The sequence below is a fragment of the Geospiza fortis genome, unplaced genomic scaffold, assembly GCF_000277835.1.
Source record: "Geospiza fortis unplaced genomic scaffold, GeoFor_1.0 scaffold1304, whole genome shotgun sequence".
Taxonomy (NCBI): Eukaryota; Metazoa; Chordata; class Aves; order Passeriformes; family Thraupidae; genus Geospiza; species Geospiza fortis.
In genome coordinates, this window is record NW_005055289.1 from 1 (window position 1) to 14292 (window position 14292).

General features: G+C 47.1%; 1 long non-coding RNA gene and 4 other non-coding genes across 5 annotated transcripts; 3 read left to right on the forward strand and 2 right to left on the reverse strand.

Moving 5' to 3' along the window:
* The first annotated feature begins 505 nt into the window (after window positions 1-505).
* On the forward strand, window positions 506-3003 carry LOC115949261. Its single transcript, XR_004082813.1, has 2 exons — window positions 506-818; window positions 2440-3003. It is a non-coding gene; the product is annotated as an uncharacterized LOC115949261 (long non-coding RNA).
* A 1600-nt stretch (window positions 3004-4603) lies between these two features.
* On the forward strand, window positions 4604-4675 carry TRNAE-CUC. Its single transcript has one exon. It is a non-coding gene; the product is annotated as a tRNA-Glu (tRNA).
* Window positions 4676-4873: 198 nt separating this feature from the next.
* On the reverse strand, window positions 4874-4947 carry TRNAT-AGU. The gene has a single exon. It is a non-coding gene; the product is annotated as a tRNA-Thr (tRNA).
* A 2260-nt stretch (window positions 4948-7207) lies between these two features.
* TRNAM-CAU lies at window positions 7208-7279 on the reverse strand. The gene has a single exon. It is a non-coding gene; the product is annotated as a tRNA-Met (tRNA).
* A 1572-nt stretch (window positions 7280-8851) lies between these two features.
* On the forward strand, window positions 8852-8933 carry TRNAS-GCU. Its single transcript has one exon. It is a non-coding gene; the product is annotated as a tRNA-Ser (tRNA).
* The last annotated feature ends 5359 nt before the right edge of the window (window positions 8934-14292 follow it).

Here is a 14292-nt window from a genome sequence, read left to right on the forward strand (position 1 = left end):
GGGGACACCTGGGGGACATTGGGGTGGCATTTGGTGGCACCTTGGGGACACTTGGATGGCATCTGGGGACACCTTGGGGACACTTTGGTGATAGCTTGGGACACCTGGATGGCATCTGGGGACATCTGGGTGGCACTTGGGCACCTTGGGGACATCTGGGGACACCGGGGTGGCATTCGGTGGCACTTCAGGGGCACTTTGGGGACACATCTGGTGGCATCTGAGGGCTCCTGGTGGCACTTGGGGACACCTGGGCACACCTTGGGACACCTGGGTGGCACCTGGGGACATCTGGGTGCACTTGGGGGACACCTTGGGGGACACTGGGGTGGCATTTGGTGGCACTTTGGGGACACCTTCTACAACCTGGACTCCAAACTGCCCGCGCCCGCCGCCATCGGCACCGAGCCGCAGCTCAGGTGACACCTGGGGACACCTGGGGGACACCTTGGGGTGGCATCTGAGGACACAGGGGTGGCATTTGGTGGCACCTCGGGGGCACTTTGGGGACACCTCGGGTGGCGTCTGAGGGCTCCTGGTGGCACCTGGGGACACCTGGGTGGCACTTGGGGACCTTGGGGACACTTTGGGGACACCTTGGGACACCTGGGTGGCATCTGGGGACGTCTAGGTGGCACCTGGGGACACCTTGGGGACACTGGGGTGGCATTTGGGAGCACCTCAGGGACACTTTGGGGACACCTAGATGGCATCTGGGGACATCGGGTTGGCATTTGGTGGCACTTTGGGGACACCTTCTACAACCTGGACTCCAAGCTGCCCGCGCCCGCCGCCATCGGCGCCGAGCCGCAGCTCAGGTGATGCCTGGGACACCTGGGGGACATTGGGGGACACCTGGGGACACTGGGGTGGCATCTGAGGACACTGGGGTGGCATTTGGTGGCACTTCGGAGGCACCTTGGGTGCCATCTGGGGACATCTGGGTGGCACTTGGGGAACTTGGGGACACCTTGGGGACACGTCATTCTCACCTGTTTGTCCCGATTGTCACCTGGTTGTCACCTCGTTCTCACGTGTTTGTCACCTGTTTGTCCTGTCTTTGTCACTTGTTTGTCCCCTGTTTGTCCCCTCATTGTCACCTGGTTGTCACCTGGTTGTCACCTGGTTGTCACCTGGTTGTCACCTGGTTGTCACCTGGTTGTCACCTGGTTGTCACCTGGTTGTCACCTGGTTGTCACCTGGTTGTCACCTGGTTGTCACCTGGTTGTCACCTGGTTGTCACCTGGTTGTCACCTGGTTGTCACCTGGTTGTCACCTGGTTGTCACCTGGTTGTCACCTGGTTGTCCTCTCATTATCCCGGTTGTCCCCTCATTGTCCCCTTTTCCTCACCTGTTTGTCCCGTCTGTCACCTTGTTCTCACTCATTTGTCACCTGTTTGCACTCTCATTATCACCTCATTGTCACCTGTTTGTCCCCTGTGTGTCCCCTGTTTGTCCCCTGATTCTCACCTGTTTGTCCCCTCACTGTCCCCTTTTTCTCACCTGTTTGTCACCTCTTTGTCACTTTGTTCTCACCCATTCGTCTCCTGTTTGTCCCCTCATTATCACTTCATCGTCACTTGTTCGTCCCCTCATTGTCACCTGTTCCTCCGTTTCTCCCGTTTCTCACCTGTTTGTCACCTCAATGTTCCCTCGCTGTCCCCTGTTTGTCACCCGGTTGTCACCTCGTTCTCACCTGTTTGTCCCCTCATTGTCCCTCGTTTCTCCCCCGTTTGTCCCCTGTGTTTGTCTCACCTGTTTGTCACCTCGTTCTCCCCCATTTGTCACCTGTCTGTCCCCTCTTTGTCACCTTGTTCTCACCTGTTCGTCCTCTCATTGTCACCTGTTTGTACCCTCATTGTCACTCATTTGTCACCTGTTTCTCACCTTGTCCCGTTTGTCACCCGCTTGTCCCCTGTTTGTCCCCTCATTGTCACCTTGTTCTCACCTGTTCATCCCCTCATTGTCACCTGTTTGTCGCCTCATTGTCCCCTTTTCCTCGCCTGTGTTTCGCGTCTGTCACCTTGTTCTCACCCATTTGTCACCTGTTTGTCCCCTCATTGTCCCCTGTTTGTCACCCGGTTGTCACCTCATTGTCCCTTGTTTCTCCTCCGTTTCTCCCCCGTTTGTCCTGTGTTTGTCACCTGTTTGTCACCTCGTTCTCACCCATTTGTCACCCGTTTGTCCCCTCATTGTCCCCTCATTGTCCCCTCATTGTCCCCTCACTGTCCCCTCAGTGTCCCTTGTTTCTCCCGCGTTTCTCACCTGTTTGTCCCGTGTTTGTCTCACCTGTTTCTCCCGTGTTTCTCCCGTGTTTGTCTCACCTGTTTCTCGCGCGTTTGTCACCTGTTTGTCCTGTGTTTCTCCCGTGATTGTCTCACCTGTTTGTCCCGTGTTTGTCCCGTGTTTGTCCCCTCACTGTCCCCCGTCTGTCCCCAGGGAGTTCCTGCGCGCGGCGCTGGCCCCGGCTGCCTCGGAGCTGCTGCTGGTGGTGTCACGGGACGTGGAGGAGGCGGGGACCTGGCTGAGCCCCGAGTGACACCTGGGGACACCTGAGTGACACCTGGGGACACCTGGGGACACCTGCGGACACCTGAGTGACACCTGGGGACACCTGAGTGACACCTGGGGACACCTGAGGGACACCTGGCTGAGCCCCGAGTGACCCCTGGGGACACCTGTGGACACGTGCGGACACCTGGCTGAGCCTCGAGTGACACCTGGGGACAGCTGGGGACACCTGAGAACACCTGGGGACACCTGAGAACACCTGAGGGACAGCTGGGGACATCTGGGGGCTCCTGGATGGCATCTGAGGGTACCTAGGGACACCTGGTGGCATCTGGAGACACCTGGGGACACCTGAGTGTCACTTGGGGACACCTGGATGGCACCTGGGTGCACCTTGGGACACCTAGATGGCATCTGAGGACACCTGGGCACACCTGGGCACCTCGGTGGCATCAAATCCCTCCCAAAAAGGATTAAAAGCGATCGGTGGCGGCTTCGTGTCTGTGTGCTGGGGCCCAAATCCCCAAATTCACCCCAAAATCCCCGAATTTCACCCCAAAATCCCCAAATTTCACCCCAAAACAGCCAAATTCCAGACCAAATCCCTCAATTTTGCCCCAAATCCTCAAATTTTGTCCCCCAATTTTCCGAATTTCACCCCAAAATCTTTAAATTCCAGCTCAAAATCCCCAAGTTTCACCCCAAATCCATTAATTTTGCCCCAAATCCCCGAATTTTTCACCGAAATTCCCGAATTTTATCCCAAAATCTCCCCCACAGGGGGAGGTGAGAAACCTGAAGCGGAGGGCGTGTCCACCCCGGAACCGTGCTCTGATTGGCTGCGCATTTTGATTGACACGGCGCCGGGAGGAGTTTAGCCAATCGGTGCGCGGCGTGCTTTGAGGGCACCAGAGCCGCGCCGCTCAAGATCCCCGAATTTCCAACGCAAATCTCAGAGTTTTCCCTTAAAATCTCCGCATTTCGCTCACAATTTCCCGAATTTCATCCCTAAATCCTCGAACTTTTCCCCAAAATTCCCGAATTTCACCCCAAAATCCCCAAATTTCTTCCCCACAGCGTCGGGCGAGAGCAGCGGGAAATGCTAGGCGAGGGGCGTGACCACCCAGATCCGCGCTCCGATTGGCTGCGCAGTTTGATTGACACTTTCTCCGTACAATCCCAGCCAATCAGCGCACAGCATGCCGCTTCGGAGCAATATCCGCGACTTTCTACTCAAAATCCCCGAATTTTCCCCCAGAATTTCCGCATTTCCGCCACGAACCCGCGAGTTCCCCCCCAAAATCCCCGAGTTTTTCCCGAAAATTCCCGAATTCCACCCCAAAATCCCCAAATTTCCTCCCCTCAGCGCCGGGAGAGAGCGGCGGGAAACCTGAGGCGGAGGGCGTGACCATGCCAGTTCCGCGCTCTGATTGGCTGTGCCCTTTGATTGACACGCTACCGGGAGGGATTTTAACCAATCAGCGCGCTGCTTGGTTTCGAGGGGGTACGTGCCGCGCAGCTGAAAATCGCCGAATTTCTCTCACAAATTCCCGAATTCCACCCCTAAATCCCCGATCTTTTCACCAAAATTCCCGAATTTCACCCCAAGATCCCCGAAAATCTCCCCCACACGGGGAGGCAGGAAACCTGAGGCGAGGGGAGCGACTACCCCCGATCCGCGCTGTGATTGGCTGAGATGTTTGATTGACATGCCATCGGGAGGGGTTTAGCCAATCACCGCGCGGCGAGCTTTGAGGGCGTTGGAGCCGCGCAGCTCAAAATCCGCGAATTTCGCCCCAAAATCTTCGCAATTCGAGCACAAATCCCCGAATTTCCCTCTAAAACTGAGAATCCACCTCAAAATCCCCGAATTTTCCTTCAAAATTCCCGAATTTCACCCCAAAATCCCCAAATTTCCTCCCCTCAGCGCCGAGAGCGAGCGGCGGGAAACCTGAGGCGGAGGGCGTGCCTACGCCAGTTCCGCGCTCTGATTGGCTTCGCTATTTGATTGACAGGCCATCGGGAGGGGTTTAGCCAATCAGCGCGCTGCGTGATGTCTCTGCTGCCGCCCGCGCGGCGTTACTCGTGGCCTTCCCTGGTGGTCTAGTGGTTAGGATTCGGCGCTCTCACCGCCGCGGCCCGGGTTCGATTCCCGGTCAGGGAACATCCCTTATTTTCTTAATACATTTTATTTAATTTTTTCCCCAACTCATTTCCGCTTCCGCTCTCGGAATCCTGTTTTTCCTTCACCCCCTTATATAGCGTTTCGTCGAAAAATTATTTACTAAATAAATTTTTAAAAAAGTGACATAATGCATAAAATACTGACGGTACTGTCGCGATATGGGTCGCGACAGAGCGGAGGCACCGCTGGGATTCGAACCCAGGATCTCCTGTTTACTAGACAGGCGCTTTAACCAACTAAGCCACGGCGCCGCGCGCTCCCTGCGCCGCCCTAAAGCCCGGAAACCGAAATTCCCTCAAAAAAAGAAAAATTCAAAAATCCCAAAATTCCCTCACCAAAAATCCCAAATTTCCTCTCCCCCAAAAAGGAGAAAATCCAAAAAACCCGAATTTTCCTCACCAAAAATGGAAAAAACCCCAAAGCTCCCCCAAAAAGGAGAAAACCCCCAAACCCCAAATTTCTCCCCCCAAAAAAGGGAACAACCCAAAATTCCAAATTTCTTTTCCTAAAATATCCGAATTTTTCCCTCCCCCAAAAGGAAAACCCCCAAAATTCCCAAATTGTCCTTCCCTTAAAAAGGAAATAAACCAAAATCCCAATTTTCCATTCCCCGAGAAATGGAAAACCCCAAAATGGAAAAAAAACCCCAAAATTCCCAAATTTTCCTCCCCAGAAAACGAAAAAAAGCAAAAATCCCAAATTTCCCCTCCCCCAAAAACGGAAAATCCCAAAATTCCCCTAAAGAAGAAAAACCCCAAAACCCCAAATTTTCCTGCCCCAAAAATTCCGCATTTCCCTTCCCTAAATGAAGAAAAAAACTTTAAATTCCAAAATTTCTCTTCCCTAAAGAAGAAAAACCCCAAAATCCCAAATTTCCCCACCCCCTAAAATGGAAAATCCCAAAAATTCCCAATTTTCCCCTCCCTAAAAAGGAAAAAAACCCCAAAATCCCAAATTTCTCCTCCCAAAAACCCAAATTTTCCTTCCCCCAAAAAGAAAAAAAACCCCAAAAGTTCCTAAATTTTCCTCCCCAAAATTCCCAAATTTCCCTTCCCCAAAAATGGAAAAAAACCCCCAAAATCCCAAGTTTTTCCTCCCCCAAAATCACAATTTTCCCCCTCCCCCAAAAAGGGAAAACCCCAAAATTCCAAATATTTTCCCCCTAAAAAATCTGAAATTTTCCCTCCCTCAAAAGGAAAACCCCAAAATCCCCAAATTTCCCTCCCCCAAAAAGATAAAAAAACAACAAAAATCCCAAATTTCTCCTCCCCTAAAAAGGAAAAAAAACCCAAAAACTCCAATTTTTCATCCCCAAAGCGAAAAACCCAAAAAATCCCAAATTCCCCTCTCCCTAAAAACGGAAAAACCCTCAAAAAACCCAAATTTCCCTCCCCGAAAAAGGAGAAAAACCCAAAAATCCCAAATTTTCCCTCCCTCAAAAAAGGAAAATCCCGAAATTCCCCGAACTTCCCCATTTTCCACCCCAATTTGAGGGAACCCAAAAATGACCAAATTCTGCCTCAAATCCTCCAATTTTGCCCCAAAATTTGAAAATTTCACCCCAAAATCTCGAAAATTCACCACAAAATTGCAATTTTTGCCCCCAAATCCTCAAATTTCACCCCAAAATCTTCAACTTCCCCTCCAAATCCCCAAATTTCACCCCAAAATTTTCAATTTTTACACCAAAATTTTCAATTTTCGCCGCCAAAATTCCGCTCCCAATCCCTGAATTTTTCTCCGATATTCCAAAATTTCAGGCGAAATTGAGGGAAAATGGGAAAAATGAGGGAAAAATCAAAGTAAATGGAAAAATTGAGGGGGAAATGGGAAAAATGAGAAAAAACCGAGAAAATAAATGGAAAATTGAGGGAAAACGAGGAAAAAATGCAAAATAAATGGGAAAATTGAAGGGAAAATGAAGGAAAAACCGAAATAAATGGAAAAATCGCCGGGAAATAATTGGAAAATTGATGGGGGAAAAAGGGAAATTTGATGAAAAACGAGAAAATAAACGGGAAAATTGAAAGGAAAATAAATGGGAAAATGAGGGGAAAAACCCGAAATTAATTAGGAAAAATGAGGGGGAAATATGAAAAATTAATGGAAAAATGGGAAAATGAAGTGAAAAACATTGAAATTAAATGGAAAATTGAGGGGAAAATGGAGAAAATGAGGGGAAAATGGAAAGTAAATGGAAAATTTGAGGGGAAACTAAAATTGCTGAAAAAAAATAGAGGGGAAAATCGGGGGGGAATGGGACAATTGAGGGAAAAATGCAAAATAAATGGGAAAATGGAGGGGAGGAAACCGGGAAAATGACGGGAAAAAAAAACTTAAATGAATTGAAAAATTGAGGGGAAAAAGAGGGAAAATGAAGGGAAAATTGGGAAAATTAGAAGGAAAAAAGGGAAAATAATGGAATTGAAAAATTAAGGGGAAAAAGAGGGAAAATTGGGAAAATTCGAAGAAAAAAGAAAAGGAATGGGAAAAAAGGAGAAAAACCCAAGCTAGCAGAGGATGGTTTCGATCCATCGACCTCTGGGTTATGGGCCCAGCACGCTCCCGCTGCGCCACTCTGCTGCCGCTCCAGTCTGTCCTCTGATTGGGCATTAATGAATCGCGGTAACGGTGACGTCATCAGCCTGGAAAGTCCCCGTGGTTTATTCGCCGCCGGCGCCGCTTCCGTCCCGCGGGTTTAGCGCCGATTTTAACGGATTTTTGGTCAATTCTTCATTTAATTTTCACTTTTTAAAGTTCATTTTCCCGTTTTTAAATTTAATTTTCTATTTCTTAATATTTAATTATATATTTTTCTAGATTTAATTTCCTTTTTTAGTTCATTTTTCTCTTTTTTATTTGAATTTTCCCCTTTTTAATAGTGAATTTTCCCGTTAATCTAATTTGGTTTTTTATTTATTTTCCCCTGTTTTATTTATTTTTCCCTTTTAAAAATTTATTTTATCCCTTTTCATTTTAATTTTCCCCTTTTTAAATTTAATTATCCCCTTCTTTAATTTAAAATTATTTTTAAAATCAAAATTTCCCCTATTTATTTAATTTAATTTTTATTTAATTTTCATTTTTTAATTAAATGTTCCTTATTTGATCCACTTTTCCCTTTTTTATTTAAATATCTCTTTTTAAAATTTTTATTTATCTTTTTTAATTTCAATTTTCCCTTTTTAAAACTGAGTTTTTCCTTTTTTGCTTAATTTTCTTTTTTATTTATTTCCCCTTTAAAATTTTTTTCCCTTTTATTTTCTCTTTTTTTGTTTTAATTTTCCCATTTTTAAAATTGAATTTTCCCTTTTTAAAATTATCTCACTCTCCCTTTTATTTCTTTTTCCCTTTTTAATTTCATTTTTCCCTTTTTGAGCACCAATTTGATTGGAGTTTTTTCCTATTTTTTCTTATTTTTAATTTATTTTTTACGGTTTCTTGATCATTTTCCGTTTTAAAATTTTATTTTATGTACTTTAATTTTATATTTTTTAAATTTCATTTTCTTTTAAAATTGAATTTTCTCTTTTTAAAATTTCATTTGCCAGTATTTAAAATGGAATTTTCTCCTTTTTTAACTTTCGGGTTTTTTTATTTTTCCCTTTTTTATTTAATTCCCACTTTCTAAAATTTATTTTTCTCTTTTTTAGTTAATTTTCGCTTTTATAATTTAATTTTTCTTTTTTTATTTTCTCCTTCTTAAATTTTTAAATTTCCCTTTCTCGTTTAATTTTCTTTTTAATTTATTTTCCCCTTTTTTAATTTAACTTTTCCTTTTTGAATTTAATTTTTATTTTTTGAAAATATAACTTTTCTATTTTTTTTTGTGTTCTTTTTCACCTTTTTTAAATTTAATTTTCTCTTTTAAATTTTATTTCCCTTTTCTGGGAAAAAAGAATGAACAAAAGAATAAAGAAGAGTAAAATTTGAGAAAACTCGGAAAGAACAAGGAGAAAATTCGGCAAAAATGGGAACAATTGGAATTAAAAAAAGAGAAAATTGAGATTTTCCCGCATTTGGCGGGCACGGGATTCGAACCCGCGAGCTCAGCAGCTGGAGCCACGCCCAGGCCACACCCCCAACAACGCCCCCAGCGCTGACCACGCCCCCTTAGGGAAGCCTATGGGCGCTGGGCGCGGGCGCGCAGCCGCGGACGAGGTGGCCGAGTGGTTAAGGCGATGGACTGCTAATCCATTGTGCTCTGCACGCGTGGGTTCGAATCCCACCCTCGTCGAGATTGAGTTTTTGGGGTGAAAAACCCGAAATTTCCTTTTTTGGGTTAAATCCCAAACTCTCCAATCTCCGTAGATGATTTTTGGGGGAAACCCCCCAATTTGGGGATCTCTCCCACTTGAAAATTCCCTTTTTTGCTGATCCGTTGTGCTCTGCACGCCCGGATTGGAATCCCACCCTCATTGGAACTGAGATTTTGGGGTGAAATCCCCGGAATTCGCTTTTTTTGGGGGATCCCAAAGTCCTCAGTCTCACTCTGATGCGGTTTTCGGGGAAATCTCAGATTTTTGGGGTTCATTCCCAGAATGTTTGCAGTTAAATCCCTGATTTTTTGGGGGTTGAAATCTCCGAATTTTGGGGTGAAATCCTCGTTTTTTGGGATTCAAATCCCCGATTTTTGAGGTGAACTCCCCGATTTTTTGGGCTTCAATTCCCGATTTTTGGGGTTTTAAATCCCGGATTTTGGGGTTCAATCCCCGATTTTGGGTGAAATCCCGGATTTTTCGGGTTAAATCCGCAATTTTTGGGGTTCAACCTCTGATTTTTGGGGTGACAAATCCCTCATTTTTTGGGGTGAAATCTCCGATTTTTCAGGACAAATCCCCGATTTTTGGTGGGAAATCTCCCATTTTGGGGTAAATTCCCGATTTTTGGGGTGAATCCCCGAATTTTTGCAATTAAATCCTCGGGTTTTGGGGTTGAAATCCCCGAATTTTGGGGTGAAATCCTCGATTTTTGGGCTTTAATTCCCAATTTTTGTGGTGAAATACCTCAACTTTTGGGGTCAAAACCCCGATTTTTTTTTTTTTTTTGCCGGAAGTTCCCAGTTTTGGGGTTAAATCCTCCAGTTTTGGGGTGAAATCCCCGATTTTTTGGGTGACCCCAAATTCCCCAATCCCCCTCTCATCGGGACCCAAATTTTGGGGTGAAAAACCCGGAATTCCAATTTTTATGGGGTGATCCCATTTTCCCCCATCCCACCCTGATTTGGAAATGTTTTTTGCCAAAAATCCCCGATTTTGGGGGTTAAATCCTCGATTTTTGAAGGGAATTCCCAATTTTTGGGTGAAATCCCCGATTTTTGGCAGAAAATCCCCGATTTTGGGGTTAAATTCCCGATTTTTGAGATTCAATTCCAAATTTTTGGGATTTCAAATCCTGGATTTTGGGGGCTTCAATTCCCGATTTTCGGGCCTCAATTCCCGTTTTTTGGGGTGAAATCCCCGATTTTGGGGGTTTAATCCTCGATTTTTGGCAGGAAATTCCCAATTTCGGGGTGAAATCTCCGATTTCGGGGTGAAATCCCCGATTTTTGGGCTTCAATCCCCAATTTTTTGGTGGGAAATCCCTGATTTTTTGTGGGAAAAATTCAATTTTTGGGAGGGAATCCCCGATTTTGGGGAGGAATTCCCAATTTTTAGGGTGAAACCCTCGATTTTTGGCGGGAAATCCCCGATTTTTGGGTTAAATCCCCAATTTTTTTTGTGTGAAATCCCCGGGTTTGGGGGGATAAAATTCCTGATTTTGGGGTTGAAATCCACGATTTTTGAGGTGAAATCCCCGAATTTTCGTGTTAAATCCCCGATTTTTGGGGTGAAATCCCCGAATTTTGGGGTGAAATCATTGATTTTTGGGGTTCAAATCTCCTGGTTTTGGCGGGAAATTCAAAATTTTTGGGGTTCAATCCCCAAATTTGCATTAAATCCCCGATTTTTGAGGTGAACTCCCGGATTTTTTGGGCTTCGATTCCCGATTTTTGAAGTTTTAAATCCCGGATTTTTGGGGTGAAATCCCCGGGTTTTGGGGTTAATTCCCCATTTTTGACATTAAATTCCCGATTTTCGGGGTTAATTCCTTGGTTTTTTTGGGCTTCAGTTGCCGATTTTTGATGTTAAATTCCCGATTTTTGGCGAGAAATTCAAAATTTTTGGGGTTCAATCCCCCAATTTTGGGGTGAAATCCTCGATGTTTTGGGGTTCGATCCCCGATTTTGCTTCAAATCCCCGATTTTTATGGCGAACTCCCCAATTTTTTTGGACTTCAATTCCCAATTTTTGAAGTTTTAAATCCCGGACTTTTGGGGTGAAATCCCCGATTTTTGGCAGGAAATCCCAAGTTCTGGGGTTAAATCCTCCATTTTTGGGCTTCCATCTCCGATTTTTAGGGGAAATCCCCGATTTTTGGGTTAAAATTCCCGATTTTTGGGGTTAAAATTCCCGATTTTTGAGGTTCAATCCCCGATTTTTGGGGGTTCAATCCCCAAATTTGGCGGGAAACCCCCGATTTTTGGCGGGAAACCCCCGATTTTTTTGGCGGGAAATCCGCGATTTTGGGATCATTCTCTCCCTAAAATTCCCCTTTTGAAGCTCCCCCAGTCCGTCCCAGTCCATCCCAGTTGACTGGGATGGACTGGGAGGGACTGGGAGGGACTGGGAGGGACTGGGATGGGATTGGGACAAACTGGGATAAACTGGGATTTACTGGGGCCGTTCCCAAGTGGATCCCGAATCCCAAATCCCGAATTTTCGGAGATCCCAACCCCGTCCCAGGAAATCCCTGGGAGGATCCCAAATCCCAATCCGGGGTGTTCCCAAATCCCCAAATCCCATCCCAGGGGATCCCAAATCCCCAAATTCCCAAATTCCCAAATCCCAGAGATCCCTGCGAGGATCCCAAATCCCATCCCAGGGAATTCCCAAATTCCCAAACCCCCAAATCCCATCCTGGGGGATCCCAAATCCCCAAATTCCAATCCGGGGTGTTCCCAAATCCCCAAATCTCACCTCAGGGAATTCCCAAATCCCAAATTCCAACTTTTTTTTTTTTTCCCCCTCCTTTTTTGGAGAATCCCAAATTTCCCCTCAGGGGATCCCAAATCCCGAATTTTGGGGATCCCAAATCCCAATCCCAGGGATCCCTCAGAGGATCCCAAATCCCAGACCTGACCCAGAGAGGTGCCCAAATCCCCAAATTCCAACCCAGAGGATCCCAAATCCCATCCGGGGAGATCCCAAATCCCAAATTCCTGCCCAGGGGATCCCAAATCCCAAACTCCACCTCGGAGGATCCCAAATCCCCAAATTCCATCCAAGGAGTTCCCAAATCCCAAACCCCAAACCCCAAACCCATCCCGAGGGATTCCAAATCCCCAAATCCCCAAATTCCACCTCAGGGGATCCCAAATCCCAGAGATTCCTGAGAGGATCCCAAATCCCAATTGGGAAATCCCAAATCCCATCCCCGAGGATCCCAAATCCCCAAATTCCACCTCAGGGGATCCCAAATTTTTCGGGCCTCTTCGGTGGCGCCGAAATTCCCAAAATTCCCAATCCTGGATTTTGGAGTTTTGGGGATTTTGGGGATTTGGGGATTTTGGGATTTGGGGTTTTGGGATTTTAGGATTTTGGGGTGTTGGGATTTTGGGTTCTTGGGAATTTCGGTATTTTGGATTTTGGGGGTTGGTGTTTTAGAATTTTGGAATTTTTGGGATTTGGGGGTTTTAGGATTTTGAGATTTGGGATTTTGGGATTTGGGATTTTAGGATTTTGGGATTTGGGGTTTGGATTTTTGGGATCTTGGGAATTTTGGGGATTTCGAGATTTAGGTTTTTGGGAGTCGGTGTTTTAGGATTTTGGAATGTTGAGGGGTTTTGGGATTTCGGGGCCTCCTCAGAGCCATCAGAACTCCCAAAATTCCAATCCCAAATTTTGGGATTTTGGAGCCTGGCGATGGCATCAGAATTCCCAAAATTCCGATCCTGGATTTTGGGATTTGGGGCCTCCTTGGTGGCGTCAAAATTCCCAAAATTCCAATCCCGGATTATTTTGGGATCCTGGATTTTGAGATCCCAAATGATTTTGGGATCCCGGGTTATTTTGGGAACCCCAAAATCCACTCCAGGGAATTCCCACGGGGATCCCAAATCCCGCTCTGGGGAGATTCCCAATTTGGGATTCCCCAAATCCTGCCCATGGAATTCCCAAAGGGATCCCCAGATTCAACTCAAGGGATCCCCAAATTTCACTCAGGAGGTTCCCAAAGGGATCCCCAAATCCCTGCCAAGGGATTCCCAAGGGGATCCCCAAATTCACCTCAGAATTCCCAAGGGGATCCCCAAATCCATCCTGGGGAATTCCCGAGGGGATCCCCAAAATCCACCTTGGGGCGTTCCAGGGATTCCCCAAATCCTGCCCATGGAATTCCCAAAGGGATCCCCAAATCCGTCCCAAGGGATTCCCGAGGGGATCCCCAAATTCACCTCAGAATTCCCAAGGGGATCCCCAAATCCATGTGGGAGGATCCCCAAAATCCATCCCGGGGAATTCCCAAGGGATCCCCAAATCTGCCTTGGGGTGTTCCAGGGATTCCCCAAATCTGCCTCGGGAGATTCCCAAGGGGATCCCCAAATTCAACTCAAGGGATCCCCAAACCCATCCCAGGGAATTCCCGAAGGGATCCCCAAAATCCATCCTGGGGAATTCCCAAAGGGATCCCCAAAATCCACCTTGGGGCGTTCCAGGGATTCCCCAAATCCGCCTCGGGAGATTCCCAAGGGGATCCCCAAATTCAACTCAAGGGATCCCCAAAATCCGTCCCCTTGGATTCCTAGAAAGGGATTCCCAAATCCACAAGAAGATCCCCAAATCCAGCTGGGAATTCCCGGAATTCCCCCCCCAGAATCCCCAAATCCCACTCGGGGAATTCCCAAAGTGGATCCCAAATTCCCCAATTTGGGAATTCCCGAATCCCCCTCGGGAGATTCCCAAGGTGGATCCCCAAATCCGTCCCAGGGAATTCCCAGAGTGGATCCCAAATCCGCATCAGGGAATTCCCAATTCCTCACCTGTCCCTCACCTGTCCTTGCTTCTCCCACCTGTCCCTCACCTGTCCCACCTGTCCCTCACCTGTCCCTCACCTGTCCCACCTGTCCCACCTGTCCCTCACCTGTCCCACCCCCCCCTTTTCCAGGTGTGGCCATGGAGGTTGCCAGGTGTGGCCATGGAGGGCCATTCCCCCTTTGCCCAGGTGATCCCTCACCTGTCCGAGGAAGAGGAGGAGGAGGAGGAGGAGCAGCCAGGTGAGGAGGAGGAAGGACCAGGTGAGGAGGAGGAAGGACCAGGTGAGGAGGAGGAAGGGACAGGTGAGGAAGGAACAGGTGAAGAACCATGTGAGGAAGATCCAGGTGAGGAAGAACCAGGTGATGAAGAAGATCCAGGTGAGGAAGACGCAGGTGACGATGAAGATCCAGGTGAAGAGGATCCAGGTGATGACGACGATGAAGATCCAGGTGATGATGACGATGAAGATCCAGGTGACGATGAAGACCAAGACCACCACCCAGGTGCCTCCCTCCAGGTGAG